Source organism: Anas acuta, chromosome 2 (assembly GCF_963932015.1).
Source record: "Anas acuta chromosome 2, bAnaAcu1.1, whole genome shotgun sequence".
In the NCBI taxonomy this organism is placed as follows: Eukaryota; Metazoa; Chordata; class Aves; order Anseriformes; family Anatidae; genus Anas; species Anas acuta.
Window position 1 is genome coordinate 70315185 of NC_088980.1, and position 14796 is coordinate 70329980.

Consider the following 14796-nt stretch of genomic DNA (forward strand, 5'->3'; position numbering starts at 1 on the left):
GACAACTGAGGTTAAGCGAGGTGCATCTCATCTGAGGAGCTGTCACCTTCTGTCCCACTGTAGATGATGAAATACTTGGTACTATAATCCAAATATTCAGGAGTTAATGTAGTGAGACTCATAATTATTCAGTTATACAACTTCTGTCACCCCATTCCCTCAGAGTCTTTCCCTACCTAGTTAACCTCATCTCAGTCTCAATGTGTCAGGACAAAGCCACAGGCAGTACATATCTACCTTAACTAAGTGCTGTAAAGGAAGAGAAAGAGTACATCTTCTGGATTTCAGTAACAAAATTTTCATAATTAGAGATCAAAGCAGGTTCAGTTCAGTCACTTCTCTGCAACTGCTCTGTACACTGCTTTCTTCAGCTTAGCCCTAGAAGTTTGAAGAAGCCAAATATCTGCTGGATTCCTAGTCATCTTTGTGAATCTCACAGTCAGTGAAATGTTGTCCTTAATCTAGTAGTATCTCATTTAATTTAAATCTGCTTGTTCTAGTTATAGGTTCCTTTACATTAGTAAACAATCTTTGCTCTCTTGGTACTCGAAAGCTTCAAATATTTATGCAATTACTATACAATACTTGGTACTTGGTGATTTAGTTGCATCTGTTTGGATCTTTAAACATCTTTAAACATCTGCTTGTGAACCAAGTCAACCTTCCCTACAATCACTACCTTGAAAAAGCTTCCATATAAAAATCATCAGTAACTCTTGGAGCTTTTACAGTCTGTCTGGGTTTGAATCCCTCTTGGTACCAGCCACTGATATACTGTTACTGCCAAAGAAGAGAAGCTCAAGTGTTGCTTCAGGTTTCCTTCAGATAAAGACATATTCCAAGTGCTTTTTTTTTAGCCCTGTGCTGAGTCTTCAATATACTTCCTTCATTTCCAAGTAGTATTCAGTATGCATTACAATTGTCTTATTTTTTTTTAAAATCAGTATGAAAAATACAGAATTCAAAACCAATTATTTTCAAGAGGAAAACAGGGCTCAAATACGCAAAAGACTTGCTGCATCTTGACAAGCAGAAGCAATGCATCAGCTGAGCACTCAGTATCGAGCCTCTTAGTGCATAATAAATCATATGAAAAAGGCACTATCAATAGCATTATTGGTCTATGAGCCCAACATCCTGACAATGACTAGTATATTTAGTATTTGTCTTAAAGTCTCTGCTCCTGGCTTAACTTCACAAGGCAGTACAGATAATATGGAAATGAAGGTTTCTTGCCTTTGCAGTTACAGAACTGGGCTTGATTATATTAGAAAAATACCCCCAAAGCTCAGAAACTGGAAGAGAACTCACCACTTTTCCCCAGTGCTCTTTCAACCTCATAAATTCTGAATCACTCTCTTGATTTTGTGAGACCTGATTCCGAATCTCTGGCTGGACTGATCCATATGGCAATAAATGCAGCTATTTCATCATAAATAAAATAACCTCCTTTTAATGAAAACAAAACTTTCAAAGCACCCTCCAACAGTTTTGGTATTAAAACCTGAAACTGTGATGACAGTAAAGCCATGAGATCAGTTTTTCTTTGATGACCATGAGAAGAATCTTTGCTCCAAATTTTAATGTACAATATATCATAGACAGACCTGGATGCACACATGCCTAGTAAGGTTGTCCAGCTCTTCCCATTATGAGACTCTGTTTTCTGTTATTTGTAACTTTGCCAAAGTTTAATTATTTGCACTGAAATTTTCCACACTGAGCATCTGCCTGAGGCTGAATTTGTTTTTTCTGGAAACAAATAACTCAGCCATTTCTAAAATCAAGGCTAAGGGAAAATACATCATTTTCTTTATTGAAAACAAAACAAAACAAAAATGAAACAACAACCAAAAAAATCAGGGTTCACTGTTTTGTTTTTTTTTGGAGGGGCGCTAGGGGCTGGGAGAGCAAGGGGATAACAGGGCTACTGTGACTTGTGGAATGGGATTAAAATTTGGCAGAGGCTTTCCTTTATTTCAGATATGTGCTTCTCTCCATCTCTTAAGAAAATTTGTCATATTTGGCTAAGTTCTAATCCTTTGGGGAAAAAAAAAAAAAAAAAAAGCAGTTCACACATGCTCAGTAGACAAGTCTCAGGTGTCAGTAGTTGCATTTCTCAAAGATTCTGTAATTACAGAATGTGTTCCAGACTGAGGCTGAGCAGGATTTTCCTTGCAACTAAAGCCCTACGTCATACTGGGCTGCAGTCCAAGACCGAGCGCAGAAGCTCTATTTCTCCCACCTACTCCTAACAGGAAGTGAGAAGGAGGAAGCTGCATTATTTAAAAAGCAGAGTCTGCAAAAAGCTGATCTGCCTGGAGATGAGGAGCAGACAGGAACTGAGATACCAGGATGCAGAGAGAAAGAGAGAGAGAAGAGGGAACTGGAAAAACAATGGTGATGGAGTCAGTAATCTGCACATGGAAAAGGAGATGAAGAGATTCGTAGCCAGCAAGAAAGAAAAACTAAATTAAGAATAGATGCTGAAATGCTGGCAAGTGTGAGAAAGACTGAAGGATCCACTCAGACTAGGTGAGGAATTGTTGATGAAAGTCAGTCTACAGAGAAATCTATGGTGGAGAAGGAGAAGGGGTCAGAAGAGACAGAACAGATTCAAAGCTAGAAAGGAAAGGAATGAGTGGAAAGAACTAAGACATGCTGAGCAATGACAGTGGAGCTCGAATTAAGAGTGAGGTTAAGGAGAAAATAAGACTGAGGCAGTGACCAGTAGAGACAGAAGTTGTTGTGCTTTGCAGGAATAAATACAAATGTCTGTGTCCAGAGGATATGCATTCAATCTGGACCTTGTAGTGGGGCCCAAGAGCTTTAACTAACTGTAACAATCTGACCACTGACAAAACACAGGTTGGAGAACATCCATCAGAACGTATTATCATATTGTTGTGTCCACACAGAAGAGAAAAAATATTACTTCTAATTATTCTGTTAGTTTAAATGTCAGAAAGCTATGTGGGACACCTACATTTTCCTAATCCATTGATAAAGTGTGCACATAACATTGAAGTGTGACAACTGCTGCATCAGAGATTTATTTATTTTTCCTAGTTTGGATCAAAATAGTGAAACTTACCTACTTTTAAAAAAGTACGATGGAACATTTTTAAGACTCAAAAACAAGTGTTCAGAAGTTAGGAAATGGAAGAACTAAAGCTATAGTCATGCAGACTGCATATTGTCTCCTTTGTGTTTTGGTGGAAATGTTTCTTAGTTGCATGATTACTTATCTGTCTCACTTATTTTACAATGACAATATGCACTTTCTTGTCTTCCAAGATTTCCCCGTGTAATCTCCAACAAGTCATCTACACTAGAAGCTTCTCTTATGTAGCTCCTCTTTTTTTTTTTTTTCCTGGATTATGCCTCACCCGAGTTCCTATGACCTGACTTACCGAATGGTTGCACATTTGAAAAGTCAACAGGAATTCCAATGTTTATAAATAAATTGAGGGCTTTAAACTAGGTAAGAAGGGGGACGGGGCTGAGGCAAGGATTGCTGGGGCTGTGCCAGGGGGAACAATGGCAAGGCCGGAGGATAAGGTAATGGCCCAGCTGAAGTGCATCTACACCAATGCACGCAGCATGGGTAACAAACAGGAGGAGCTGGAAGCCATCATGCAGCAGGCAGGCTACGACTTGGTTGCCATCACGGAGACGTGATGGGACCACTGTCATGACTGGAGTGCTGCAATGACTGGCTATAAGCTCTTCAGAAGGGACAGGCAGCACAGAAGGGGTGGCGGTGTGGCTCTCTATATTAGAGAGTCTTTTGAGGTTGTAGAACTCGAGGCTAGGAATGACAAGATCGAGTCCCTTTGGGTTAGGATCGGCAGGGACAACAAGGCTAGTGTCCTGGTCGGGGTCTGCTATAGACCGCCGAACCAGGATGAGGAGACGGATGAGGAGTTCTACAGGCAGCTGACAGAAGTTGCGAAATCTTCAGCACTTGTACTTGTGGGGGACTTCAACTTCCCTGACATATCCTGGAAGCACAACACAGCCCAGAGAAAGCAGTCTAGGAGGTTTCTGGAGAGCGTGGAAGATAGCTTCCTGACGCAGCTGGTTAGTGAACCTACCAGGGGTGGTGCCCCGCTAGACCTTCTCTTCACAAACAGAGAAGGACTGGTGGAGGATGTGATTGTCGGGAGCTGTCTTGGGCAGAGTGACCACAAAATGGTGGAGTTCACTATTTTTGGCAAGGCCAGGAAGGGGACTAGTAAAACCGCTGTATTGGACTTTCGGAGGGCTGACTTTGGGCTGCTCAGGACACTAGTTGGTGGAATCCCTTGGGAGGCGGTTCTGAAGGGCAGAGGGGTCCAGGAAGGCTGGGCGCTCTTCAAGAGGGAAATCTTAATGGCGCAGGAGCGGTCTGTCCCCATGTGCCCAAAGACGAGCCAGCGGGGAAGAAGACCAGCCTGGCTCAACAGAGAACTGTGGCGTGAGCTTAGGAGAAAAAAGAGGGTTTATAATCTTTGGAAAAGTGGGCACGCCACTAGGGAGGACTATAAGGATGTAGCGAGGCTGTGCAGGGACAAAATTAGGAAGGCCAAAGCTCATCTGGAGCTCAATCTGGCTACTGCCGTTAAAGATAACAAAAACCGTTTTTATAAATACATCAACACAAAAAGGAGGACTAAGGAGAATCTCCATCCTTTACTGGATGCGGGGGGAAACTTAGTTACAAGAGATGAGGAAAAGGCGGAGGTGCTCAATGCCTTCTTTGCCTCAGTCTTTAGCGGCAATACCTGTTGTTCTCTGGATACCCAGTACCCTGAGCTGGTGGAAGGGGAGCAGGATGTGGCCCTCACTATCCACTAAGAACTGGTTGGTGACCTGCTACGGCACTTGGATGTGCAAAAGTCAATGGGGCCGGATGGGATCCACCCAAGGGTACTGAGAGAACTGGCAGAGGAGCTGGCCAAGCCCCTATCCATCATTTATCAGCAGTCCTGGCTATCGGGGGAGGTCCCAGTTGACTGGTGGCTAGCAAACGTGACACCCATCTACAAGAAGGGCCGGAGGGCAGACCCGGGAAACTACAGGCCTGTCAGTTTGACCTCAGTACCAGTGAAGCTCATGGAGCAGATCCTCTTGAGAGTCATCATGCGGCACTTGCAGGGCAAGCAGGCGATCAGGCCCAGTCAGCATGGGTTTATGAAAGGCAGGTCCTGCTTGACGAACCTGATCTCCTTCCATGACAAAGTGACACGCTGGGTGGATGAGCGAAAGGCTGTGGATGTGGTCTACCTTGACTTCAGCAAGGCATTTGACACCGTGTCCCACAGCATTCTCCTCAAGAAACTGGCTGCTCTTGGCTTGGACTGGCGCACGCTTCGTTGGGTTAGAAACTGGCTGGATAGCCGGGCCCAAAGAGTTGTGGTAAATGGAGTCAAGTCCAGTTGGAGGCCAGTCACTAGTGGCATCCCCCAGGGCTCGGTGCTGGGGCCGGTCCTCTTTAATATCTTCATCAATGATCTGGACGAGGGCATTGAGTGCACTCCCAGTAAGTTTGCAGATGACACCAAGTTAGGTGCGTGTGTCGATCTGCTCGAGGGTAGGAAGGCTCTGCAGGAGGATCTGGATAGGCTGCACCGATAGGCTGAGGTCAACTGCATGAAGTTCAACAAGGCCAAGTGCCGGGTCCTGCACCTGGGGCGCAATAACCCCAAGAAGAGCTACAGGCTGGGAGATGAGTGGTTGGAGAGCTGCCAGGCAGAGAAGGACCTGGGAGTGATGGTGGACAGTCGGCTGAATATGAGCCAGCAGTGTGCTCAGGTGGCCAAGAAGGCCAACGGCATCCTGGCTTGTATCAGAAACACTGTGACCAGCAGGGCTAGGGAGGTGATCGTCCCCCTGTACTCGGCTCTGGTGAGGCCGCACCTCGAGTACTGTGTTCAGTTTTGGGCCCCTCGCTACAAGAAGGACATCGAGGTGCTTGAGCGGGTCCAGAGAAGGGCGACGAAGCTGGTGAGGGGCCTGGAGAACAAGTCCTACGAGGAGTGGCTGAGGGAGCTGGGCTTGTTCAGCCTGGAGAAGAGGAGGGTCAGGGGCAACCTTATTGCTCTCTACAGATACCTTAAAGGAGGCTGTAGAGAGGTGGGAGTTGGCCTGTTCTCCCATGTGCCTGGTGACAGGACGAGGGGGAATGGGCTAAAGTCGTGCCAGGGGAGTTTTAGGTTAGATGTTAGGAAGAACTTCTTTACTGAAAGGGTTGTTAGACACTGGAACAGGCTGCCCAGGGAGGTGGTGGAGTCACCATCCCTGGAAGTCTTCAAAAGACGTTTAGATGTAGAGCTTAGGGATATGGTTTAGTGGGGACTGTTAGTGTTAGGTCAGAGGTTGGACTCGATGATCTTGAGGTCTCTTCCAACCTAGAAATTCTGTGAAATTCTGTGAAATTGCTATATTAAGGGTAAAGATCAGGCACCTGAACTGAGCAAACCAAATTACAGGATAGTTTTAACCTTCTCTCTGCAAAAAGCAGGAGTAGCTATATCACTTTAACTGCTAGAGGTGTCATAAAAGTAAACATATTTTTAAGTGTGAAGCACTCAGAGAGTACAGTGATGAGAACCACTGAAAAGATCAAGAGGAAGCTAATCATTCTGTTGTCAGCGTATATTTTGAATACTGTGAAACAAACAAGGCAGAAGGACTCATACTGAAGAAAAAAAAAAAAAAAGACATTCAAAAGCTACTTGTCACCCCTGTGTGCTGACAGAGGCTGGAATCTTGGCAAAAAAAACTCTATGTGGATATGCAACCAAAAGCATTAGTACATGGAAGATGAGTAAAGTTTGGAGACAACCTGATCTTTGGCACTTCCTACCTTTAAATTGCTTGACTTTGCACCTTTAATGACATTCTTCAACCCTATATTTTGATATGTTTTATACATACATACAGAGCCTTAGCAATCCTGCATATTATATATATAATTGCCAGTATCACCAAAACCCCAAGATGGCATTATAGTTTTGTTTTACAAAGCTGTTTGAAAACAAACATACTTCTGTTTTTAATGCTTTATGTTGATATTAAAAAAACAACAACAACAACAACAAAAAACACCTTTCTTTCTCCCTTCCTTTCTGTTCCTTTTCTCTCCTTCATTCTTTACAAATGCCTTCTTTCTTCAAAAACTGCAGGACTAGCTCTGGCTCAAACAGCTGCAGAAACAGCTTGGCTTCAGACATTTACCACAGCAGATTTGCTTAATCAAACAACCATCAGAGCAGCTTTGTTCCAAGCAGTTGCCAAAAGCCTGTCATGCTACAACTTCAAAAAGCTGCTCCAGCAGCTTTGCTGCACACCAGAGATGCTCATCATGCATTGAGGCGACATCAGACATTTCTAAGTAGGAAATGCAATGATATTAATGTGTTGTATAATTCTGTGGTACAGTTTTATCCAATGATATTAATGTGCTGTATAATTCTGTGGTACAGTTTTATCCGTCTAATTAAAGTATTTGTGGTAATGCATGTTGTACTTTGGAGTCCATGGCCACTTTATCTGGTTTGTGTCTTTTACAAAAAGGTATTTCTTTGTCCTAGACACTTTCTACAGTTGGCCTTTGTCCAAACTTGAACTATTTTAGAGAGCTTAAAGAAAATTCTTTCAACAACTTTGAATAGGTAATCTAAACCAAAAGTCAACTGAGAATAAAAGGCCAGAAAGCACAGTGTATGCTCATCAAGTTCCAGACATCATCAACATCTACCACATTTTTGTGGTTTTGATAGGTTGTTTGTTTAACCTGTATTAAAGCCTTCAGTGATAGGGATGCTAGCAGCTCCTGAGGAAAATCTGCTCCAGACCATCAATACCTCTGTTTTATGCAAGTTTTTCATAGCAGCTAACCTGAGTTTTTCTTCCTGCAGTTTAAGTCCATTGCTTCTTGTCACACAAGAAGTCTTGTCTTCATGTACTGGGAGAACAATGTATTCCCTTCTCTTAAAAAGTCTTCTCTCCTTTAGGGTACACAAAGATAGTCTTGGCTCATTGAACTTGTTTGCTTGACTTACAATCGTTCTCACTGCTGTTTTCTGGGCTACCCTGAGTAGTCCATTTCTTCCTCAAAGAGCAAAGCCCAGAGGTGGACACTGTAGTCCAGCTGAGACCTTGCCAGCTGTGAGAAGAATCGAGACATTACTTTTTGTGATTTGTAGGCTTTGCACTTGTTAAGGGAACTCTTCACACAGCTAATGCCAAAGAGGATAAGTACTGTATTCTAAATGTCACGGGCACTTACAGCTCATTTGGGAGTACTCAACAACTATGCAGGAAATATATTAGAACAACTAATAAGATTAGATCTTGAACATACAAAAAGTTCTGTTAAGAATAAATACTTGTAGCCTTGAGAAATGCATAACAATTTCACAGAGTGTACTAACTAGCTTAGAAGCTAGTTAGAGCACTGATCTCTCGTGAACCTATATTTCTTGGAAGTTTAGAAATAATGGTAATTAAATATGCATGTTTAATTCAAACTGATTTGTGTTAACTTTTTAAAATATCTTGTGATTTCTTAGCTATTTTTCTACTATCCTTTCTGCAGATGATGTGCATCTTCTGTGGCAGACCTCATGTTTGGGCATATCCATCTCATTTGGGGCTCTTTATGTCATACTTTTCTCCTCTAGAATTTACAATGTATGCTTAGCTATTTCAACTCATGCTTTGAGGTATAGGACACGATATCACTATCTACTTATTATATCCAGTGTGAGATGCAATTTCATATTTATAGCATCAGCAATCTTTCCCTTGAGAGTTATGGAGCTTTTTCTACTGGTCATTGAGCTAGAGTAACTCACCAAAGCTCTTTTGGGAGTACTATTTCATAAGTACAAAATACTTACCTACAGAAATGGATAACTCTTCTGTTCTGTTTATTTCAAACTTTCCTTCTGATTGCTCTTTCCTTTCATACTAGTATGTTTTTTACTTAAGGTGTGGTGGGAAACATTTCTGTTTCTGTTTTGTGTGTCACTTGGGAACTTCATTCCCTTTGCGATGAAGGATGTTATATAAATGTAAGGTATTCTTCAGTATTGTTATCATTAGTGCTGCATATTAATAACTGTAATGCAAATGTATTCCTCACTTGTTGCTGAGTATTTGTAGCCTTATCAATTAAGTGGCATGAAAATTTTGCTGCTCTGTAATTACAGTGCTCTTTATCCAAGCAGCATAGAATAAATAGTAAATTTGTAAGTCTCACAGTGAATCATGCCAATGGTGGAAAATAAAAAACCCTACAGCTTAAAATTATTACTTACTGTAGCAATCGGGATCCCATTCTGCAAAGAACTATGCAAGTACACAGTTAAAGGCAAACCTCATCCTGAAGAATAACAGCATAATTGGATAGTTTTGCTTTTCCTCTGTCTATTATTATTTCCATCTTACCAGAGGAGGAAATCACAGCATGAAAGTGAGTTACTTGTGAATCAGAGAATGTGTGAAAGAGGCAGAGACTGAATCGTGAACCACTGAGTCAAGTCCAATCCTTTAACTGCAATTTACCTATACCATGTAAAGCATAAAAAAAAAACAAAAACAAACAAAAAAACAACAACAACAACCCACAAAACTTAAAAACCCCAGATCCTTCGTTTTGATAATTTAATAAACACCCTATCAAACACCATCTGTAAACTAAGGTAAAGAATAAAGAGCAAAGAGAGAATAAGAGTACAATAGAATATATTCCAATTATACTGAGGTCCTACCAGTGCCTCAAGGTCTGAGAAACATCTTTTCTCAGAACAATGAGTTAGAAATAAAGCTTTGAACTAATGGATAAATAAACCTATCCATTGGATCAAATCTGCAGAAGTCACCTACAACGTCTGTATCTGGTGACCTTCATGTCAGCAGTAGTGAGTACTAACTGAACAGAAATAAAATAAGTTATCATCTTTTCACACACAGTTCAGCAGTGAAATAAATACAGAAATTAGATTGTATGACAACAGACTAGTATACTAAACTTGATAAAACATATTTAAGAACAGATACTATTGAAGAGTTAGGTGGCTAGGAGTCTGCCCTGTCTGCAATTCATGGCTCAGTGGCCTGAGCCCATGTTGTCAGCCAAGTCAGTGTTTCAATCTTCTGCAGTTTTTCCACACTGATTTCACTCCCAGAAGACATGTTTCTTGCCAAACTATCACACTTGGAAGTCAGCCATTTATGAAAGACCTGTGTCAAGTTGACATCAGAGAATGCTGAAAATTGGTGGGTATCCTCTGGGTAAAGTGCCTTCTTTCAGCCAGCTGTCTTTTAGCTGGTTTTTGGTCCCTGAGTAATTTGAAGATTACTGTTTAGGTTCAGGTACAGATGTTTTTGGTTTTCCTGAAAAATACACAAATCTGATGCCTTTTTTTTTTTTTTTTTTTTTTTCACAGTGCAGTTCTTCTCTTTAAGGAGACAATGTCTGATTTCAAAATCCCATTCCTCCCCAAATGAACAGGTGATCCCAAGATGTCTCTTGCTGAGTCCACTCATGTTGGTTTCAGCTCTGTGAGCCAGACCCTATCTGTAGTTATTGCAAAGGACACTTTGCAGGGTCGCTGATCTGCATATTGGTTGTATGACAGACCCACACTAGCTGAGAGCAATTCAGTATGTCTGTGAGCTGGATACGGGTCTCAAAGGGCCACCAGCTGGGGCCTACAGAAGACTAATGAGCAGTGGGTAGATCAGAAGGCAACACAGTGTCTGCACGTGTAAGAGCTGCCCTACTTGGGAACACCTCTGTCTCAGCAAAACAACCATCTGACTGAGAAGATTACGTGGATTTTCAGGCACTAAGGGACAGAAGCAAGGAAATTAACCCAAGCAATTGGTCCTATGGTTGTTTCCTCCCCAGTTGTATTTTCCCATTTAACACTGCCTACTCTGCATGCACGTGGCCCTTGTATTTCCTGTCTGTTTTGTTTGAGGGTGAGTGGAAATTATGAACTAGTTCCCTGAAGGACAGGGGCAGCCCCACACTGAATGTTCTTGTACCTGACTCACAGATGTCATACCCCAGCCCTGAGTGAGATGCCTATTCTTCAGGGCTCAAAGGCACAGAACACTCTGAGCAGGAAACCAACAATGTCGACAACAACAGCAGCGTCAGTAAGAGTATGGAGACTAAGTTCTCTGAAGGACCTGGATGCCTACTTTCAGGATATAATAAGAAACTCCCTTTCTCTTGGTGTTTACTGCCTTGAATGCATGGCTGGGCTCACATATACTAATCAGAGGGATAGATAGAAGCCCAGTTTTAACCAATAGCTCAGTGGTTAGTTAGAGCACAGAAAAAGAACCATAATTCCTCTTGTTGAAGCTGCTTTACTTCACTGGGAATAATTAAATATTCATTAGGCAAAAGAGAGAGCAATACTTTATTACCTTGCATTCCAGGCACTCGGCTAAGAGAGAAGAGGCCTCAGTGCCTGTGTCAATGAAATTTTAAGTATCCCATATTAAGTAATCATGAGAGCAGGGACTGGGATTCAGGACTCTCTTTACTTAGGTGAGAGAGCTCACTGCTGAGCTATATTATCACATCAGTTTTCATATTTCTTCTCCTTCCCTGCTCTCTCTCAGTTTTGACAAATATTTTGCAAATATTTTGTGCACACTGGAAAAGTATAGAACGAACGGAAGTTGAATGCTTTCACTCAGGAAAGCAAACTATACCTGAAGTTAAAACGTGACTCTGGAAGGGGTGAAATATCCATTCAAAAGACAAAGGAATGAATAAAAGGAGTTGTATTTTCCGTATTTTAGTTGAATCCTTTAGCTATAGAGAGAGTGATGAGAGCTCTCCAGCCATGCTTCCCACATGGCCCAATCCAACATGTCTGTATTCAAGTTGTTTTCTGGACTGGATTTTGGATGCAAGCCAAGGGTGGGAATACCTTACTTGAGAAATACAATGGTCAGGCATCAAGCTTCCCAATTTCATTCATTTAGTCACATAGTAAATATCACCGATGAAAACTTGGGCACCTATATATTCTATATGCCTCCTGGTAAAGAGGCATCTATGTGAAGACTCTGAATGCCTATATTTGGGATAACAACAACTAAATATTCTTGGAGATCATCTTTATATACAATATTTGGCTATAAGTGTCTAGTGGGTACACCTGAGCATTTGCTTTGCTTGACTTCAATATAATTTATCTTTGAAGCCATCCATTTTTATTTGTCATATTATTTCTGGGAGCCAAAGACTGAGTAGCTCTTTTTAATTCAGTGGCTAGGCGAGGAAATAGCTTGTGGAAAATGATACATTGTCCTGCTTAGCACTTGGAATGTTGAATTCAGTAACAGCCATGTGAGTTAATTTATTGTTATTATGATTTTGACATTCCCTCCTAAAGCTTTAGTAATGTGTATATTGCCTTCTGTAATGGTCTCTCATCCTATGAATTTTGAGTTGGATTGGTGTTCTGTAAAAAAAGAAGTGCTTTCAAATTGAACAGGGACATAGTACAAGGTTGGAAGAACAGTAGAAAATCAGTGTATTTCTAGTCTCATCAGGGCTAGTTTCATGGGGCTTTGAAAAAATGGATTCTTTATTTTAAGGATGAGTTAGCACACATCTAGTTAGCCTGTACCCTAACTCTGTTTTGATCAGAAATAGATTTGGAGAGTGCATAGGGCTATCGTTTGTCTGTCCTTGGTTTTGCACCAATCAGCTCAGTTCTCATACAAAGAACCCATCTTCTGAGAGAGAAAATAGGGCAGCAGGGAAATTCACAGTTACAAAATAAGCTGAAATAACCAGTTTTACACGAATATAAGGATCTGCCTACATGATTAAGTGGAACCAAAATAACAAAATGGCTCATATATTATGCTTCCAGTTATGGTAGTTTAGGTCTTCATGAGTGCTATAATTTTAGAATAACAGTGCTCAATTGTGAAATAACATAGATTTTAAAAGTGCATTATTTAGAAATAGGGCAACCTCATTCTGAATGAAAGCACTCACAGTCAAAATCCCACATTTAGACAAGGCCAAATTCCTGTCTTGGATATTTGGCATTAGCTGTTTATAGGACGTATAACAGCCGTATTGAGTACAGTAATCAAAAAAAGCTGCTCCTGAAAGCCTAACAGCAGTCTTTTGCCATTGGACTGTTGGTGTCTACCCTCTGAGGTCCAAAGCGTTTCTTTAGCTGGAATGTCTGGCAAATGAAATGGACCTAAGAAGAAAGCTCAGGTAATGCTAAAAATATCAAGCATAGCAAAGTGGGAATATCCAAGCAAGTCTTTAATAACAGAATATAAGTTGTTGTATGGGGGGAAAAACACACACGTATATACTAGTGCTACTTTTCATTTCTTTATGAAATAAAAGCTACACAAGTACCTGTGTTTAAAAAAAAATTTTTTTTTTTTTTTTTTTCCTGCCTGCTGTGTACTTAAAGACCTCAAATAAATCTTTTCTGTTTTTGAAAGATTTCTTGGATGGCTTAGATGAATGGGTGTGCATGGGAAGATTTTGGTCATTAATCATAGGGTTCAATTTTTCACCAGAGCATCTTTTCATACAAATATTTGAGCTGAATAAGCATTTGAAGCAAAAAGAATTTGAAGCTGACTAAAATGATTTCCTCTTTCAATTAAGTGCATTTCACTTGCCTGGTTGCTTGCATTACAAACGAATCACAATTTTTTAGGGCAATCAAGATCAGACTTTTCCCTTTAAAAATATAACAAATAAAAGTCCCAAACCTTCCTCTTTAGAATGTCTCTTTTTGGAAGAAAGCTCTTACCTTGTGTATGACACAAAGCAGCAAGATGGACACAACCTGTCTTCTCCAGCTTCTGCAAACACCTTCTTGTCTAAGCTTGTACCTGCGGACATATCAAATTACACTGTGAGATTCTCAGGAAAGCACATGCTTAACTTTGAGAATGTGCATAGTTTTCACTGTCTTCTGCAGAGCTGAAGCATATCTTAATAAGCTTCTTTGCACTGGGATGATTTCCTGAAATAGGACCAAAGTCTGTTATCAGATATTACAAGTTCCACAAGTTCTAACTTCCCACAACCTCCGATATGAAAATGTTGCAAGAGGCAACACCTGTGGCAATCCTCAGGGAGCACCTTACATTCCCTTCTGAATCAGATATACCCAACAGTCCAGAAAAGTAAGGAAATACTGCAGCTGCAGGAACTACCTTCTGGAGGGAGGAAGGGGCTGAGTGCTCTAGATAACTCCAAGTATGATAACATTTGTTGTAAAAGTGGTGCACGTGGTTAACCCAATGTTACTCATCAAAGTCCAGTGTAGTCAATTACAAGCATTACCTCATATTCAGGACTCAATCAGTAATTTGCAACATGTTTGATTTCAGATGTGTTAGCATAATCTTCTTCTTTTTAAGTCTATGTTCTAGTTTTATGTAGAACAATGAGTGTTTTTAATTATTCGGGACCAAGTGCCTTTGTAGCAAACTGAGTAAGGAACATCTCCGAGGAAAAAATGGGTTTGCTTTCTATTTGCACATTATAACTTAGAGCTGGGTCTGTCTGCTGACTGATAAAGGTTATCACAACTATCAGCTGTAGAGAGGGAATGGGACATCTTTTCTGCCCAATTTAACAGCTTAATTGAATTGTGACATTCCTGGGCTGCACTTCTCACACTCTCCAGCTGTGGAGAGAAAAATGGACATCACATTCATTACTTTATAGCAACTGTACTTGCATACCTGCTGAAAGTCCTTCTTGCTCAAAAATCTGAGTGACCA

General features: G+C 41.0%; 1 long non-coding RNA gene across 1 annotated transcript in view; it reads right to left on the reverse strand.

Annotated features, from left to right (window-relative positions):
• LOC137851731 (uncharacterized) overlaps window positions 1-14215 on the reverse strand; it is a 28434-nt gene extending 14219 nt beyond the window's left edge. Inside the window, exons 1-2 of the long non-coding RNA XR_011093405.1 lie at window positions 14127-14215; window positions 13815-13896 (exon numbers count right to left, since the gene is read on the reverse strand). This is a non-coding gene — a long non-coding RNA (uncharacterized lncRNA). The remainder of the gene's footprint in view (window positions 1-13814; window positions 13897-14126) is intronic.
• Window positions 14216-14796: the final 581 nt, after the last annotated feature.